Raw genomic sequence first — 19862 nt, 5'->3', positions numbered from 1 at the left:
TATTAATATATCTGGTGAGTGGAATGCTGTATAAAGCATATTTTTTAATTAGTATTTCAAGCATTGTTTTGTTGATGCCGGCAATTCTATTGATATTTGCTTTTAAAAATTCTCCAATTATTCTTCAGGCAATTCCTTAGGGAATTCTTTTAGTGAAGCCATTCGACAATGACTCTGGGAACTTCCACACACTTTTTTTTTAATATCTTCGGCAAGTCATTCTGCTTTTTTTTGGATTTTGGTCCATTTTTTGGACTTTTATTATTTATGCTAGTCGGTATTCCTTCGCCAATTCCTTCGAAAACTCATTCGGAAAATCTTTCATAAATCGTTTCTATAATTTTATTGAAAAATCTTCAGATACTTTCTTCTAGATTTCTTCAGTTTTTATGTAAGGAATTCTTGCAGCAGATGATTCCGGAATACCTTCGGCAATTCCGATGTTACTTACATTGAACATTTATTCGGGAGTTTCATCAGCAATTCATTCGAAAATTTTGGCAACTTCGATTATTACTTTTGGTATTTTCTTTGGTAATTTCTTTGGATATTGATTCAACAAATTTCTTAGTGATTTCCTTCAGAAATTTATTTAAAAAAAACTTTGGCGGTTCTTTAAAAATTCTGTTACGGTAATTCTACGGAAATTACTTTTGGGGTTCTTTTTAAATTTTCTTCAGAAATTCCTTTAATGCTTTCGGAAAATTCTTTGAGAATTTCTTTGAATTAATTTCTTTGTTTTTTTATAGAATATATACAATATTTCGGCAATTTATTTTGAGATTACATTTGGTCAATTTCCTTAAAAAGTCTCAATATTTTTTATTCAGGAATTCCACTAGTAATTCTTATATGCATTCATTTGGCAACAACTTTGAAAGCTCTAATGTAATTTTGATGGATTTTTTTTCCGACAATTTCTTTGAGAATTTTTTCAGTAAGTTTTTCGTGAATTTCATGGGATTTTGTTTGACCAAGACCAGTTGAGAATTTTAGATTTTCCAATTCAGCAACTTTTGGAAGCAATGAATATAAATACAGTAAAATCATAAAGAATTTCAAAAATAATCTCATTAAAATTGCCTAATAAATCCGCAAAATAACTGAAAAAGAAATTGCTGATATAATTTCAGAGGAATAGACATTGAAATTAGGTAGGTTCGAATCCCACCAGAACGCAATTTTTTTTCGCAAATTCATCTCTCAATTTGTCAATTAGCAACATTCTGTGCCTTCTGGCCTGTAGAAGGCCAGGAGAAATCCCTAGAGCGATTCCTGCAGGTATCACCGTGAGAATTTCTTGACGAGACCTACAGGAGGCATTCCTGAAACATTAGAAGCAGCAGGAATCTTTTTGTTTTTGATTTTTATTATTGTGTATTTTAACTTGCTAATACTACACTTAAACAGAAATCGTTTATGGAATCCCAGGAGGAGTTCCTGGATGAAAGTCAAGAGGATTTCCTGAAAGAATCCAATGAGAAATATTTGGAGAAATTCCAGGAAAACCTTTAGGATTTCCAGGAGGAAACACTGAAGATACTTCTGCAATATTCCTAGAAAGATTACCTTGAAGAATCCCAGCAAGTTTTGAAGGAATCCCTGGAGAAATTCTTAGAATAATTCCTAGAAAAATTCCGGGAGATATTGCAGTCAGAAATTCTGGAGGAGTCCTAGGAGGAATTGCTGGAAGAACCACAGTAGGAACTGCTTGAGAAATCCAGCTGAAATTCCTGGAGGAAGACCAAGTGGAGTTCCTGGAGAAATCCCATGAGAAATTTATGAGAAAATCCTTGGATAAAATATCTTCCTTAAAAATACCTGGAGGACCACCGGACAGCTTCTGAAGAAATCACAGGAAAAATCTCAGGATGTATTGTAGGAGGTAGGTGTATCATTGTAGAAATCTCAGCAGAAATCGTAGGAGGTATTGCTGGAGGAAACTATACAAGAATTTATAGAGAAACCCTATCAGGAATGCCTGGCGGAATCCAAAGAAAAAATGCCAAGAGAAGTCCCTGCAAGAACCGGTAGAGGTAATCTGGAAGAATCTTTAGAGAAGGCGAGGAATTTCTGAAGAAATATCAGGAAGATTTTTCGGAAGAATTCCAGCTATAATGCTAGGATAAATTCGTAAAGGAATCACAAGAAGAATATCTGGACGTATCATAGTAAGAATTTCTGAAGGAATTGCTGGAAGAACCATAGGAGGAGTTGTTTGAGGTATTCTTGGAGGAAGGTCAAATGGAATTTTGTAGGAGTTCCATGAGGAATTTCTATAGGAATTCCTGAATGAGTCCTTGGAGGAATCCCTGGTAGGAGAACCAAAGAAATTTCTGCAAGAATTTCAGGAAGATTACCTGGATAGATTCCAGCAAAAAAGTCAAGAGAAAGCTCTAGAAGAATCCGTAGCATAGTTTCTGAACTACTGAATTTCTGAGCAGTATTCCAAGTTCGCCTAACTCCAAGAATTCCTTCAGGAATTTGTCAAAGAATCCTCCAAGGAATTCAACAGAAATATCCCTTCTCAGAATTCCTCCATCAAATCTGTCATCGAATAATTTCTGAACTACCATAGTTAGAAAGTATTAAGGAAGAATAACTGGAAGAACCGCAGGAATTGCTAGAAGAATCCCAGCTGGAATAACTGGAACAGCGCTTCCCAAAATTGAGAAGCGGATCTTGGGAGTTTGGGAAGCGCGGATCTGGAGGAATTCCTAGAATTCAGGGAGGTATCATAAGAAGTAATTTCTAGAGAAATCCATGAATCAGGAATGCCAGGGGTATCCTAAAAGAAGTTCCTCTACCAAGTCCCCGGAGGAATACCTACAGTTCTCCTTGAAAGAATCGGTAGAAGTATACTGGAGGAATCCCTGATAGAATCGCAGGAGGAATTTTTTGAGGAATCTCAGGAAGATTTCCCGAAAGTATTGCAGCATGTAAATATACCAGGTGAAATCCCTAGAAGTATTTCTGAAGGAGTTAGAATGGGAATTGCTTGAAGAATTCCAGCCAGAATTCATTGAGGAAGGCCAATAGAAGTTCTTGGAGAAATCCTCTGCGGAATATCTGGAATGACCATTGGAGGAAGTCCTGGTTATATTCTTGAAGAAATCTCTGGAAGAATCACCGAAGGGATTTTTAAAAAGAACTTCCCTAGTAGAATTCCTGAAGGAATCACAGTGAGAATTATTGGAGGAGTTCTAAGGAAATTTGCTGGAATCCTAGCCACAGTTCTCGGAGGAAGGCCAAAGGAAATTTCTGGAAGAATCTCTGAATAAAATCTCTGAAGGAATTCCTGGAAGAATCACGGAAGAAACTTCTGAAAGAATCCCAGGAAGGTTGTCCTGAATAACCCCACCAGGAATTCCTGAAGGAATCCCAAGATAATTTTTTAGAAGAATCCCTAGAAAAATTCCATGAAGTTTATTAAATAAATATCGGGAATGGTCCATAAAGGAAACCTAGAAAAGTCACTGTTTGAATAGATAAAGGTATTACTGGAGGAATCCATGGAGAAGTCTGATGATTGTTCTTACCAATATCCAAAACGCCAAAACGTGCAACAGGTGTTTAAGTAATTCCGTGTGTGTTTAAGTTTTATTCAAATGTGCCTTGTGTGAAATTTTAAATTTTAGGTGACTGTCAAGGAAAAATTCTAAGGGGTGCCAAATTTGTTCTAGGGGGTGCCAGGCACCCCTAGAACCCCCCCTAGCTACCCCAATGGTAGCCAGGAGGTGCCCTCAAAGGTACAAATTAGGCAAAATATAAAATTATTGAAAATGCTCAAATGTCAACAAAATGCAAATTTCAAAATGTATTGCATCAGAAACAGGAAGAGTATGCATGAATAAATGATTTCGTATCAAATTTAATTTACCATAGGCGTTGCCAAGGTAAGAACCAGTTGAAGTTATTATTGCAATAAAAATGTATCACCTTGTTTATCACCCATCTCACTCTGGGAACACCTATGGTAAATTAAATTTATTACGAAATCATGGATTCATGCATATTATGCCTGTTTCTACTGCAATACATTTTGAAATTTGTATTTTAATGACGTTTCAGCATTCCCAATAATGTTATATTTTGCCTAATTTGCCCCTTTGAGGGGACACCATCGTAACCCTCCCTTGTAAGATTAGGATGATTTTATAGGTGTCTTGCGTTTTGAAAGACTAAGACTACGCTAACTTTTGGTACGCGTGGTGTCAAATTTATTGAATCAAACAAACAACGAAGCTACTTATTGGAGTCAACAACCTGGATCTGATGGTTCCATTAAAAGTGCGTAAAGGACACATACGCGAACCCATCGTTGCCAAAATTAGACTAGGCTGGTGTATCTAAGGCGACAAAGCAAGTGAAGGATAACAGTTACACTAGTTTACAGCATTTTTGAACTCGGTAAGCTGATGATCGTTTTTGGTGTAGAATCATGCCCTGAGTTCGAAAACGCGAAGGAAAAAAATTACAGTAGAGCAGAAATTTTTTCGACTTTCCATACAAGGTTGATGATTTGAAATCGATTTTTGTTCTATTTTCAAGCAATGTCGCTCACTTCACACATCCTCATTCTCCGTAGTAAATGCTCCGATTGAGCTGAATTTTTTACTGTAACTTGCTTACATATGATATGTCAAATAAACGTTGAGAAAGAATTTTCAAATTGTTTTTTTTCTTATTGAAAAAAATACATTTCTTTAAAAATTTTAGAAAATTTTGCTAAAATTTAAGGAGATCGTCCTCAAAACTCACCAATATCTTGAATTTCATCAATCTGACGCAAAATCTGCATTAAGATGATCGAAAGGTATTATATTAAGCTTTTAATTTATGGAAAAAGATTTAAAATTGGTTAAACAAAACGCAAGATATTTGAGTTTTATTAAATTCCATATTTTAAAAATTTGTAAAACTCGATATTGAGCTAAAACTCAAAAACTGTTCTACTTTAATTTTTTTGAAGCACGGTTTCGAAATCAGCACTAAATTATGCTTCAAAAATTTTGGTCGTTGACAGAAGTTCACGACTTTCGTTTTATTTTGTAAACTAGTGTTATCAGTGAACTACCATGCCTGTGGATGTGCATCGGACCAGACTCTACACGACCTTGTCAAGAATTTCTTCTCCACGGAGGACTCCGGTGTACAACCCGTTACACCTCTCGTATCGACAGCAAAAGAACGCGCTTTGCGAATTCTACAGAATATCATGGTGCGAGTCGGAAATCACTTTTAGAGACAGGCCTGCTATGGAAGTTTGACCATGTGTACAGCTTCCAGATAGCTATGATATGGCTCGTCGACGGCTAGAGTGCCTGGAGAAACGTATGTTGCGGAACCCAGATCTCAAGCAAGCGTTACAGAGACAGCAGGTGGAAACACCTCAACCTGGTGGATATTGCTACGTTCGGCTCGACATCAGCCCAATACATTAGAAACAAAAAAGCCAAACACTTTGAAGAGGTGTATCCTCGAGCAGTCGAAGGCATTGTGGGCAATCACTACGTGGACGACTCTCTTGAAAGTTATGAGTCCACAAAAAACGTAATGCTAGTGTCTCAGAAATGCGTTTCATCGACGAGTAAGGTGGTTTCTAGCTGAGAAATTGGTTATCCAATAGCAGCGAAGTTCCGACCTCTTTAGGGGAGGTTAAAGCTGGAGAAGACAAGAGTTTCGCAAAGGACAAGACAAGCGACTTCGACCAAGTACTCGGGGTCCTGTAGTTGACATATGAAGACTATCAGGTTTTCGACCGAGATGGAGGAAGAAATCACTGAGCTGTTGCAGGGCGACAAACACCCTACAAAAAGACAGAGTCTGATATCGCTCTTCGATCCCGCGGGTCTGCTGAGCCTCTTCGTGGTGCACGGGAAAATTCTTCTGCAAGAAGTCTGAAGAGGCGGGATACAGTGAGACGAAAAAGTGAACGACGATCTGCAACAAAGGTGGAAAAGTTGGACCCACCTATTCAAAGATGTTTGAAGCCTGAAAATTCCTACTTCCAAGGAGCGGTATTGGGATCTTCAACTGCACATATTTGTGGATGCCATTGAGTGTGCGTACAGTGCCGTAGCGTATTTTCGGACGTCGAACCCTGTTGTCGAACCAGAATGTGTGCTCATTGCAGCAAAAACGAAGGTGGCTCCCTTGAGGACCCAATCAATTCCTCGATTGGAGCAACAGCCTGCAATTCTGGGCGCTCGATTGTCGCAGTTCGTGGAAGAAAACCATACTCTACGCATCTCAAGAGAAGTCTTTTGGAGTGACTCAGCAACCGTCCTCTCCTGGCTGCAAGCTGACCATCGATGATACAAACAATTCAAGACCAACAATTGAAAAGGCCGCAACAACATTGCGTAAACAAACACGTTTCTGTCGACATAGGGCCTTCTGGGATCCACCCACACATCTCACCACTATTAACAGAAAGGTTGATGTTTGCGCTTTATGTTGGTGGTGGTGAGGTGTGTGGGTGGAGTTCAAAAGGCCTCAAGTCGACAGAAACATGTTTGTTTACAAAATGTTGATGCGGCCTTTTCAATTGTTGGTCTTGAATTTATCGCGTGCAGGATTGGAGAATTGCTGAGCATCACCGATGTTGGTAACTGGCGGTGAGTTCCAACCAAACAGAACCAAGCGAATGTCGCAACGAAGTGGGAAACGGGTCCACCCTAACGGCCAACAGCGTATGGTTCAGAGGTTCCGCATTTCTTTAGTTATCGGAAGATGGATGGCCAGTACTGAAAACGTCGACGCCCTCTACAGAAGAAGAGCTACGCCTCTGCTATGCACATTACACAGCGCAACATTTTTTTGTCTCAAGATCAAACTTATGTGCCTCTGACAGATTTTGGGCCGCTGAATCTGAATCTGGGCTCAGATTTGCTCCAACACGTCACAATTTTGAGCTATACCTCAATTTATTGGAAAAAAAATGCGATTTTGGGCTTTTTTAACTGCAAGCCATTAAGCATGGAAATATATTTTTTAACCAATCAAAGCATAAATTGGTCAACTAACATCTAAACTAACGACTCATGCAAAATATTTCGTTTTACCAAATCAAATTTGATAGATTGAAGCATTTTAAGTCAGTATGTAAACTTGCATGCAACTTTTGGAGGGTGACTTGTATGGGAAATATTCAACATACCATAAATCGCTTAAAACTATCAAATTCTACTTGGTAAAATGAAATATTTTGCATGAGTCGTTAATTTAGATGTTATTTGACCAATTTATGCTTTGATTGGTTAAACATATATTTCCATGCTTAATGGCTTGCAGTCAAAAAATCCCAAAATCGCATAATTTGCCCCAAAAATTGAGGTATAGCTCAAAATTGTGACGTGCGGGAGCGAATCTGAGCCCGGATTCGGATTCAGCGGCCCAAAATCTATCAGAGACGCATAAGTTTGCTCTTGAGACAGATCAAAACTTATTTTTTGTTAAGCTGTGTTACAGGCTACGACTATTCCTGTACACTCATTGCACAATTATGGGTCACTCAAGGAACACCCATTTCATAATATGAATCGTTTTTCATACAAAAATAACACTTTCATTATTTTTATTTTATATTCTCATCATTGAAGCCCCTCTTTATTGTTTTAAATAAAAATCTGCTTGTAAAATTCACTTTAGGCGGTGAAAATTACTAAAATGTTGGTGAATAATGAAAACCACAATAATGGGTCAAAATTGGCTGTGTAACAATTATGGGTCAATTTGTTGCCTATTATGGGTCACTTAAGAGAAATCGGCTCAAAAATAATGTTTTGTCTTTTTTTTTCAATGAATGATCACTTATTCTCGATAGATCAACTATAGTAGAATCTAAAACTGGTCTCAAACCTCTTAACGAAGCGTGTTTTCACGATTTGGAATCAATTTTTCAAAATTGGATCAAAATCTCCAACACAACCACCGATAAACGCCTAAAAGTATGCAATGCCCATGTACGCAGAACTGTCAATATTATGCTGCACAAAAAATGACCCATAATTGTGTGATTTTCGGTGTTCCTTGGCACAATAATGAGTCACTTAAATTTTGCCAAAAATAAGCTCTAATTGGCTGCAGTCACATGAATTTCTACATTTAGAACGTTAATTATACCTTTGTTCTGGTGACGATACCATTTCGCACATGAAAATCACTGAAGCTCGCTTTTACAGAGCTTACGAAAGCAGCGCACGCACTGTCCGATATTCACAATCGAAGCGTTACTTTGACAGCTAGTTTTGCGCCGAACAAAAAAATATTGAAAATATGTATGTTTTGATGTATAAGCCCGTGTGCGATATGTATAGTGACACAAAACAAATCAACTTATGTGCGAAAAATAATAATAGCTAACAAAAGCTTGCAATTATTTAGCATTTATCTATTAAAGTGGAAAGTGACTAATAATTGTGTGTGACCCATAATTGTGCAATGAGTGTACGTCTGGTAGAACTTAAGCTTACGTTTTACGTTTCATTGAGAGTCTCAAGCCGAGAGTCACACGACCGGAGGGATTCGTTGGCCCGTTATCTTCGGATGAATTGGTACGAGCAGAATGTCTGCTATTATCCGTGAGACACAGTGGCAATCTTTTCCGGACAAGATGGTGGTCCTTGTACGCAACTATTCGATGCCGAATATCGAACAAAAATTTCTGTGAAAATCCAGTGCTGTCTATCAACTATGTCCAGTTTTGGATGAGCAAGGCATTCTTCGCGTTGATGGCAGAATCGGAGCAGCCCTAAACGTCAATATGCAAACAAAATTTCCAGTGATCCTCCCGCAGAAACACAAGTTCACTGAACTACTATAGGACACTGCATTATTGTTTTGATTTTATATGGGATTTTGAAGTTTCTTGGCCTTGTTGTTTACAAAATTTCTATAAGAGTGAAAGAGAAGGAGAGATATCTACGTAGATCATATATATCTACACAGTAACGCTGAGACTGCAGTGAATGAGGTTCACGAGGCTTACTACGTTCCAAGATTCAGGTTGGTGGTTAAAAGCGGCAGCCAAAGCTTGTCAATGGTGTAGGATCTACAAAAGTGCACCGGAAATTCCCCGTATTGTTCCTCTGCAACTAGCCAGAATGGCGTCGTTTTTGAAACCGTTCACCTACATAGGCCTGGATTTCTTTGGGCCGTTAATGGTGAAGATCGACAGAAGCAGCGCTGGATAGCCGTGTTTACATGTTTAACTATACGGGCAGTACACATCGAAGTGGCTCACAATCTAACCACGGATTCGAGCATTCGGCGGTTCATTTGTCGCAGAGGAGCATCAGCCAAGATATATTCGGACAACGGCACCAACTATCAAGGCGCCGCCAGACTTCTTTGGGATCAAGTTGAGCAGTAGGACGTAACATGCACGGGCACTGCTAGCTACCTTCAATCTGACTGCTGTGTTCAATCCGCTCGAAACTCCGCATGTGGGTGGAGCAGGCAAGTGGATGGTCCGCTGCATCAAAACAGCCGTTGAAACGGAATACAACAACAACTGCAAAGTGAATGACGAGGCGTTGGAAACGTTTATGGTGGATGCCGAAGCTGCCGTGAACAGCCAACCTATCTCATAGCTGCCGTTAACGCTAAATAACCTGCTGTCGAAGCAACGGATCCAGCGGAAGCTCTCCGCTGGCACCAAGTTCAGCATCAGCTCGACATGTTTTGGAGGAAGTGGCTTGAAGACTATTTGCCAACGCTGACGAGCGACCGAAGTGGTGTGGTGTGGCGAAGCAAAGGCAGTGGCTGAAGGCGAAGGCAAAAGAAACGAGTGGACAGGAAGCCGTATTGTCGAAACAATTCAAGGGGCTGATGGGAGAGCAAGGCACGCAATTGTCCAAACTGCAAGGGGGCTTGTTCGTAGACCGGTGGATTGGTTGGCAATACTAGTGGTTGATGAGGTTGATAAAACTGGACCTGGTGGCCAGTTTTACGGAGGGAGAGGATGTTGATTCTGGCAACACTTCTGGTAACGCTCCGATGACGGCCGAAGTGAACCGTCCTAAAAACGTCAGGGAATAGAATAGCACTACGGACCACCTGTTCCGGGGGTAAAAGTCCACCAAACAGGTAACCCCAATCCAAGGTGTCAGGCGACCCGTGCTGAGGGATGAATGGTTAAGGGGGTTTGAAAGATGCTCGATCTTTAACGGAGCCCGTAGCGTGGGTAGATCGCCCTTATGGGTTGCGTTGCGGTCATAGATCTACCAAACCGAAATCTAGTGTCGTTCTATTTTTCAATTTTGGAATATGTGTTCTGGCAATTCAAGAAATAATAGTATTTAGTCCTTATTACTGGTGTTTTGGAGACTTCCAGTTTTTGAATATAACTGAGTTTACCAACTTTATTTTGCATATAGTTAAAAACCTCACCATCTGAGGCTAAACTCAATGTAAAGGAAATCAAATTGGGTTAGGGATCCATGTATGTACTAACTCTTCGAAGACTGGAAAGTGCTAGTACGCAAAGAACATACTAGAATCCTTATCACTGAACAAATGTCCCATTATTGGAATGATATTGCTGCTAATGTTAAAACTTGGATCCTAAACTTCCTACTGGGGAGAATTTAGCAGTAAAACAAGGGTGATGCTAGGTTTCCGATGCATGGCCAATATCAGTACTCTTGTTTTGTTTTCTAAGAAAACAAAACAAAAACTGTATCAAAATCGATACTTTATTGCCCCTCAATGGCAATTGAGTAATGCGACATGCACTACACTAAGGATACAAGTAATGTCACAATAGATCTAAAAACTGGTCACAGTGACAAACCCGAACAGGAATAAAAAAAAAACGTCAGGGATACTATGGCAGGAGAATAATAACATGATGCTCTGTATTGTCATTCATCACCACAATCATTAATTTTAAAAGGGATACCTTCATGGCCTCAGTTTCGTCACCTCGCTGAGTGTGTTCCATCAAAGACGAGCTCTGAAAGGCGCCTGGGGTCCAATGGACCCCAGGTATCCCTTTTAGGGTTAAATACGAGCATGAATTTCAGAGTTAAGCAATGTTATTAAAGTTGCGTAACTGTCCGCCATAGCAGGTGTCGATAAAAGTGTAGGCGAGCAAAATCCAAAAAGTTCAGCTAAAAGCTAAGAAAAAATAAGCTTAAAAGCTAAGGGAGCAGTTTATACCACTACAGCGTCTACCAAACGTATCGATACAGGCAAACCGAAGGTGGCGCCATCCAAATTCCGTTGGACAATGTTTCATGGGCTTCCATGGATTCTAACAAGAAAGCAAGCCTTTAATCCCCTGAAGAAGGTTTAAAGTAAACCGAAACCGTCGGAAGTTGAGGCAAACTTGTTTTCGCTGCTGTCACCGACTGCAAAAGCCGAGAGAATCCCCATATCCGTTTCTGCCAGGAATCGACAAAACAAAAAAATTCTGAACGAAAATTTGAACACGAAACTTGGCTTACCTATGTTATGTTGTCTGTACAAATTGGAAAACGGATAAACTCAACGCCGAAATTTCTCCAATAAAGTGTTTTGAATGTGATCCAACATATTTACCAGCGCGGGTATTAGTGGTCGTTTCTTCAGATCCAGTGTTTTTGTATTCCATTTCAAGTCCTGAATGATTGTGCAAAATTTGAGTGCAATGTCCTAAAAAACTTTGTCGAAGACCGCAAAGTGATTCGAGTCTTGTATTGATCGTTTGAGGATGCGTAACATTTAACATGCAAAGGAATAACATCAATAAAATCCCAAATTTTGGCAAGAATTACCAAGGGTATAACTTTTGCCACGTGAGACGGACCGCTTCACGGTCTTCGGCAATGTGTTCCGGCACATTCTGTACCTTACTAAACATCATAACAGCATATGGTACAGGACAGATTTGAGCAACTTTCAAGAAAAATACAAAAAAGTTATGATTTCCTATGATGAATCTCATTAACATGGGATCGAACTTCAATAGCGATGCGCAAAGTGTAGGCTAAACCGCTCATGTCCGAATTTTCAACAGTTGTTCGATGGTGATCCACTATGTGCTCATGCAGCATCTCCAAATTAGTTTCAACCGGGTTCAAAATATATTTTTTCTTAATTTTGACAGGTTAAGCGGTATTTTTTTTTTTTTTTTAATCACTTAACCTAATTTACAGCTCAATTGTCCACTGGGGCACTACGTGAGCAATTTCAATTGACAGCTGCACTTACATTTTTGTACAGCGTCTAGATTCAATTCTACTTTATCGAACTGGTTGCCTTTCTGCTGCTTTCACTTTTTCTACTTTATACCTAGTAGAATGATGAGCACAAGGATGATGATGGATGGCCGTTGTTCCTTTCCAGTCCGATTGGGGGTCCATTATGAGTAGCAGTTCGCCGATGTCCAGGTATCCGGGTCCGTTTGAGCCATAGGGCTCAGAAGAGGGTCAGTGTCAGCCGCTCTCGGTGAAGAGCATCTGATGAAAAATTACAAGTGCCGGGGCTGGGAATCAAACCCATGACCATCCGCATATGAAGCGAACGTGTGACCAATTACGCCACGGGCCCCGGCAATGTTAAGCGGTATTTCTCGAGTTTCCATTGTTCCTAATTATGTAGAACACTCTCTGGCTTCTGCATCTCATCATTGGTTTTGACTTAAATTCAAGCTTATTTCCACTAGGAATCCAAAACTGGACCGTTACCATAAACAAAATTTTCCAAAACTGGAGCTTTGATGTAGAAGCAGGACGTAAGATTTAGGAATCCAAATTATCATCGAACACTCTTTAACTATAAGTCATAAAACAGCTATCAGAGTGTTACAGACGACTCTGTTCAAAAAATTAATACCCGAGCGAATAGTTGGGCTTGTGAATTTATTTACAAATGAAAACCTACTAAACAACACACTCAATACCGGCTTTTATGTTTTGTTTGAGCACGTGATGTTTACTATCAGTTTTTCGGGACAGCAAATGGAAACTTATCATTCACAGCCCGTGTTTGCAAAATATGTCTTCTAGGACGAATGAAATCCGTCCTAGCAGGAGAAGCTCTGTGAGTGAGAAGGACGTTCAATCAAAACTTAAGTCTAGTACCTATACTAGACTAACTCAGAAGTTATTAGAATATCTACGCCAACTCGAAGCCATATGATCTTGCGGTTGTTTTCGCAAATAGTCTCTGCAGTAAGTACGTCTTCGGTTAAAAATGATTACTTTTCATAGCTTTTGGCATTCAATTTGGCTCTAAAATTCTTTTTCAAAAAAGTGCATCCAAAAATACAATCATTGCATTCAAGATAAGATTACATGTACATGGTAACAGATGGTAACACTTCGTTAGCAACTTGTGACACGAAATTCAAAATTAAAGATCGATAAAACAAACGTCCAATGTCATTGTGATTATTGTATCACTCTGCTGACACAGAAAGGTACGCTATCCGTTGCAGCAAATAACTGATGAGATCAGCCTATTCCGTTGCGATTAACAAACGTTCAAGGGCATCGTCACCGATTATGATTACAGCCGTTGATTTATGAAGAGCTCCGTATGTACTCCGTGTTCAGTGACTTCAGCTCAAGGGTCACACACTTTGCAGCTTGCAGGTTGCAGGTTACGTTCAGCCGGTTCGTCATTTTGTTTACTTCGTTCAAGGTAAACACAAAGTGCAGAAATCAAAGCACATTCCGACATATGACAGCACATCAACTTCAACGATTTGCATAGAGCAATCAAGCCGAGCAAACTTGCTCTGGTACTGCATGTTTGAACTTATGGTCATGTAACTTTGTGTATACTCTTCTAAATTTGCGAAACTGATTATAGTTTTCGTTTCGAAACTTAACAGATTCCACAAACTTTTAACTCCAACGACAATCACTCATTTTTCAATACATCAATTTACTGTAAACCCCAAACAAAAAACCAACGGGTATGCATCAACAAAAACACTCGCACTTCGTCCCCGATTTCCGCATCGCAAAAAGTAGTATCCTACGCCTAGTGCATTCGCATCGTCGTAGCTCTTTTGAACATCTAAACCACAAACCTATCTGGAATGGAATACACTAACCGTTGTTTTTATATCGTACACCACAACAAAGTGCACAGTCGCGATAACCGTATACGAAGAAGATGGCTCAAAAAACGCGTCCGCATCCGACGAAAGCCACCCGCCGTCTGCAGGCGCGTCGCGAATATCAGGTTCTGGTGTTCCCACCCAGCCCAGCCACGTTCATGAATACAGTCAGGTTTTTTTTACGCGGGGGATACGTACCGCGTAAAAAAAAAACTCAGTTCAAAATTCAAAAAACCGCGTAAAAAAAGTCTCACCATTTCTCGACGAATCGTGCAAAAATAAGACGATGATTTTTTTTTTGTATGGAGTTTTTTTTTACGCGGCCGCGTAAATGAAAACCGCGTAAAAAAAGACCTGACTGTACAGCCTTACAAATCCGTTTGTCGTTGTTTTTGCATTGCGGTTTGCGAATAAAGCCCAAGCCTTTCGGTAGGTACCTAGATGCCGGTAGTTGATGTAGTAGCGTATCGGCATCATGAACAGTAAATTGCACAGACAGGCAAATCAAAGCGCTCCACTATCCAACCGTCCAACACGTTGAGCAGAGAGAAGTAACACGCTACGCCGGTGCACCGCGGTGCCGCGTCAAAGGGTAAGCGTGCTTATATAGTTCTGTACGCGTAACAACCAACGCAACGGTTCGATGCTTGAGGCGTATGGCTTTCCAAAGAGCACGTGCGCTGCGATATAGACAAGAAGCGTTATGACTGATGAATGAGTGTTAGCAGTGAGTAACAGCGTTAACAATGTTATACCAAATAACACATAACACTATATAACATTACATTGATTATTTGTTCTACAGAATTTAACTGATGGGACATCTGCATTCGAATAGTGGAAACACCTCCTAAAAATGTGCTAATTTTTGAAGTGCACTAGCTGAGTAAAGAAGTGAAAAATTCATGAATATGAAATGTTTTTTTCATTCCATTTATAGTAGCACGTTAACAAATCTCAGCCTAGTATTTATATCTAAAAATATTCATAAATACACTGGAGTATCCTTTGAACAAATTTCAGTCATTCCTTTATTTTCTTGTATTTTAATTTCAAAATGATTTGGTGATCCTGAATCAAAATGCGTTGGTTTAAACGGCTGAAACAGCCTCTGTTCTGGCATCCAGCGGCTGACTTAGGAACGCTTTACCGCGTCAGCTATACCTAAGGTGGCAGCCCCACCAACACGATGTAGACATTGCGACTCCGTTAAGGTAGCCTGAAGAAGCCTTTCAACACCACGAAAAATTAAGTTAAAAAAAATGCGAACGATACTCTCGGAATCGGAATCGATTATGAGGTAGAAGCCGATCAACGAGCGGATCTGCGTGTTGAGAATTCGAGGAACATTCTTTAACTACAGCCTGATCAATGTCTATGCGCCGACAAACGGCGAAACCGATGACGTGAAGAATACGTTTCAGAATTGTCTCGACAAAACTTATGGAGAATACCCAAAACATGACTTTTCATTTATTTAGTTCAATATCAAATTCATGATAACACTGAATCAACAATTTGCTAACATAATACTCGACTTGTAGTTGCAGCTCTCCAACGTCGGTCACGCCCAACGCTCGCCAGATCACGCTCCACCTGGTCCGCCCATCGTGCTCTCTGCGCTCCACACCTTCTTGTAAAATGGTGGATGGTTAACAAACACCAACTTTGCAGGGTTGTTGTCCGGCATTCTTGCAACATGCCCTGCCCATCGTATCCTTCCGGCTTTGGCCACTTTCTGGACGCTGGGTTCGCCGTTAAGTGCAGCGGTTGTTCATCCTTCGCCGCCATACACCGTTCTCCTGCACGCCGCTGAAGATCGTCCTTAGCACGCGTCGCTCGAAAACTCCGTGTGCTTGCAGGTCCTCCTCAAGCATTGTCCATGTCTCGTGTCCGTAGAGAACCACCGGTCTTATTAGCGTCTTGTACATGGTACATTTGGTGTGGGGGTGAATCTTTTTTGACCGCAGTTTCTTCTGGAGCCCGTAGTAGGCACGACTTCCACTGATGATGCACCTTCGTATTTCACGGCTCACGTTATTGTCACCCGTTAGCAAGGAACCGAGGTAGACGAATTCTTCTACCACCTCGAAAGTATCCCCGTCTTTCGTAACATTGCTGCCAAGGCTTGTCCTGTCTCGCTCAGACCCACCTACCAGCATGTACTTTGTCCAAGCCACATTCCCCACCAGCTCGACCTTTGCTGCTTCAAGTTTCAGGCGGGTGTACAGTTCTGCCACCGTTCCAAATGTTCTAGCAATAATATCCATGTCGTCCGAAAAGCACACAAATTGACCGGATTTTCGGAAAATCGTTCCCCGGCTGTTGAGCCCGGCTCGTCGCATCACACCTTCCCGAGCGTTGAAGAGTAGGCATGAGAGTTTGTTACCTCGTCGCAGTCTCCGGCGAGATTCTAATGAACTTGTAGCGCATTCACCCATAAATCCAGCCTGATATTGCCCCACGAACTCTCTTGCAATCGGTGATAGACGGCGGCATAAAATTTGAGAGAGTATCTTGTAGGTGTGGTATCCGGTCACTTATTTTTTTTACCATTCGGCCAATCCGCCATCAGCCGAATTGTTTTCCTAAATTTTAACGACGAACATCCGTCCGTCACAACAATATTCACTAAACTGAAGCATCCTCATCTATCAAGGACGAGTCAATGTATCTGACGTTTAGGGTGCGTTACGGGCGTTAGCCCGTGAGCACGTTTATAAAATTCCATTCATGCACGCTCAGATAAACGCATGCGTGTACGCTAAGAAAATGCAATACAAAATAAAACTAAGAATATATCGCTTCTTCTACTCTGTCACCTCTGGATACTACATCCGCTTTCCTCTCTACTCTTATGGCAAAAAAATCATCATCATCATTATCATCATCATCATTATCATCATCATCATCATCATCATCATCATCATCATCATCATCACACATCATCTGTTTGTCTGTGATCATCATCACACATCATCTGTTTGTCTGTGATCATCATCACACATCCCATGTATGTCTGTGATCATCATCACACATCCTTTATTTGTGATCATTATCACATCCTCTGTGTGCCTGTGATCATCATCACACATCCTCTGTTTGTCTGTGATCATCGTCACATCCTCTGTTTGTCTGTGATTATAATCACACATCCCATGTATGTCCGAGATCATCATCACACATCCTCTGTTTGTCTGTGGTCATCATCTCACATCCTCTGTTTGTCTGTGATCATCATCACACATCCACTGTTTGTCTGTGATCATCATCACATCCTCTGTTTGTCTGTGGTCATTATCATACATCCTCTGTTTGTCTGTGATCATCATCACACATCCTCTGTTTGTCTGTGACCATCATCACAAATCCTCTGTCTGTGATCATCATCACACATCTGTTTGTCTATGATCATCATCACACGTCCTCTGTTTGTCTGTGATCATCATCACACATCCTCTGTTTGTCTGTGATCATCATCACAAATCCTCTGTCTGTGATCATCATCACAAATCCTCTGTCTGTGATCATCATCACACATCTGTTTGTCTATGATCATCATCACACGTCCTCTGTTTGTCTGTGATCATCATCACACATCCTCTGTTTGTCTGTGATCATCATCACAAATCCTCTGTCTGTGATCATCATAACACATCTGTTTGTCTATGATCATCATCACACATCCTCTGTTTGTCTGTGATCATCATCACACATCCTATGTTTGTGATTCTTATCACACACCCTCTGTTTGTCTGTGATCACCATCACACATCCTCTGCTTGTCTGTGATCATATTCACACATCCTCTGTTTGTCTGTGATCAGCATCACACATCCTCTGTTTGTCTGTGATCATCATCACAAATCCTCTGTCTGTGATCATCATAACACATCTGTTTGTCTATGATCATCATCACACATCCTCTGTTTGTCTGTGATCATCATCACACATCCTCTGTTTGTCTGTGATCATCATCACACATCCTCTGTTTGTCTGTGAGCATAATTACACATCCTCTGTTTGTCTGTCGTCATCATCATACATCCTCTGTTTGTCTGTGACCATCATCACACATCCTGTTTGTCTGTGATTATCATCACAAATCCTCTGTTTGTGATCATCATCACACATCCTCTGTTTGTCTGTGATCATCATCACACATCCTCTGTTTGTCTGTGATCATAATCTCACATCCTCTGTTTGTCTGTGATCATCATCACACATCCTCTGTTTGTCTGTATTCATCATCACACATCCTCTGTTTGTCTGTGATCATCATCACAATTCCTCTGTTTGTCTGTGATCATAATCACACATCCTCTGTTTGTCTGTGGTCATCATCAAACATCCTCTGTTTGTCTGTGACCATCATCACACATCTGTTTGTCTGTGATCATCATCACACATCCTCTGTTTGTCTGTGATCGTAATCACAAATCCTCTGTCTGTGATCATCATCACACATCTGTTTGTCTATGACCATCATCACACGTCCTCTGTTTGTCTGTGATCATCATCACACATCCTCTGTTTGTCTGTGATCATCATCACAAATCCTCTGTCTGTGATCATCATCACACATCCTCTGTTTGTCTGTGATCATCATCACACATCCTCTGTTTGTCTGTGATCATAATTACACATCCTCTGTTTGTCTGTGATCCTTATCACACAACCTCTGTTTGTATGTGATCATCATCACACATCCTCTGTTTGTCTGTGATCATCATCACACATCCTCTGTTTGTCTGTGATCATAATCACACATCCTCTGTTTGTCTGTGATCATCATCACACATCCTCTGTTTGTCTGTGATCATCATCACATCCTCTGTTTGTCTGTGGTCATCATCATACATCCTCTGTTTGTCTGTGATCAGCATCACACATCATCTGTTTGTCTGTGATCATCATCACAAATCCTCTGTCTGTGATCATGATAACACATCTGATTGTCTATGATCATCATCACACATCCTCTGTTTGGCTGTGATCATCATCACACATCCTCTGTTTGTCTGTGATCATCATTACACATCCTCTGTTTATCTGTTATCATAATTACACATCATCTGTTTGTCTGTGGTCATCATCATACATCCTCTGTTTGTCTGTGACCATCATCACACATCCTGTTTGTCTGTGATCATCATCACAATTCCTCTGTTTGTGATCATCATCACACATCTGTTTGTCTGTGATCATCATCACACATCCTCTGTTTGTCTGTGATCATCATCACAATTCCTCTGTCTGTATCATCATCACAAATCTGTTTGTCTGTGATCATCATCACACATCCTCTGTTTGTCTGTGATCATCATCACACATCCTCTGTTTGTCAGTGATCATCATCACGCATCTGTTTGTCTGTGATCATCATCACACATCCTCTGTTTGTCTGTGATCATCATAACAATTCCTCTGTTTGTGATCATCATCACACATCTGTTTGTCTGTGATCATCATCACACATCCTCTGTTTGTCTGTGATCATCATCACAAATCCTCTGTCTGTGATCATCATCACAAATCTGTTTGTCTGTGATCATCATCACACATCCTCTGTTTGTCTGTGACCATCATCACACATCCTCTGTTTGTCTGTGATCATCATCGCTAATCCTCTGTCTGTGATCATCATCACACATCCTCTGTTTGTCTGTGATCATCATCACACATCCTCTGTCTGTATTCATCATCACACATCCTCTGTTTGTCTGTGATCATCATCACAATTTCTCTGTTTGTCTGTGATCAATCACACATCCTCTGTTTGTCTGTGATCATCATCACACATCCT

General features: G+C 40.5%; 1 protein-coding gene across 2 annotated transcripts in view; it reads right to left on the bottom strand.

Annotated features, from left to right (window-relative positions):
* LOC134289440 (protein patched homolog 3-like) overlaps positions 1-14166 on the bottom strand; it is a 33154-nt gene extending 18988 nt beyond the window's left edge. The window contains exon 1 of one of the 2 annotated variants that reach the window (XM_062855254.1): positions 14051-14166. The gene's annotated coding sequence lies outside the window, so the exon portion shown is untranslated. Of the gene's footprint in view, positions 1-14026 lie in introns of both variants that reach the window. The other variant, XM_062855253.1, reaches the window with a different exon arrangement.
* Positions 14167-19862: the final 5696 nt, after the last annotated feature.

Source organism: Aedes albopictus, chromosome 3 (genome assembly GCF_035046485.1).
Source record: "Aedes albopictus strain Foshan chromosome 3, AalbF5, whole genome shotgun sequence".
NCBI lineage: Eukaryota > Metazoa > Arthropoda > Insecta > Diptera > Culicidae > Aedes > Aedes albopictus.
Note: the sequence above shows the minus strand (reverse complement) of the source record. Positions and strands in the feature narration are given on the sequence as shown.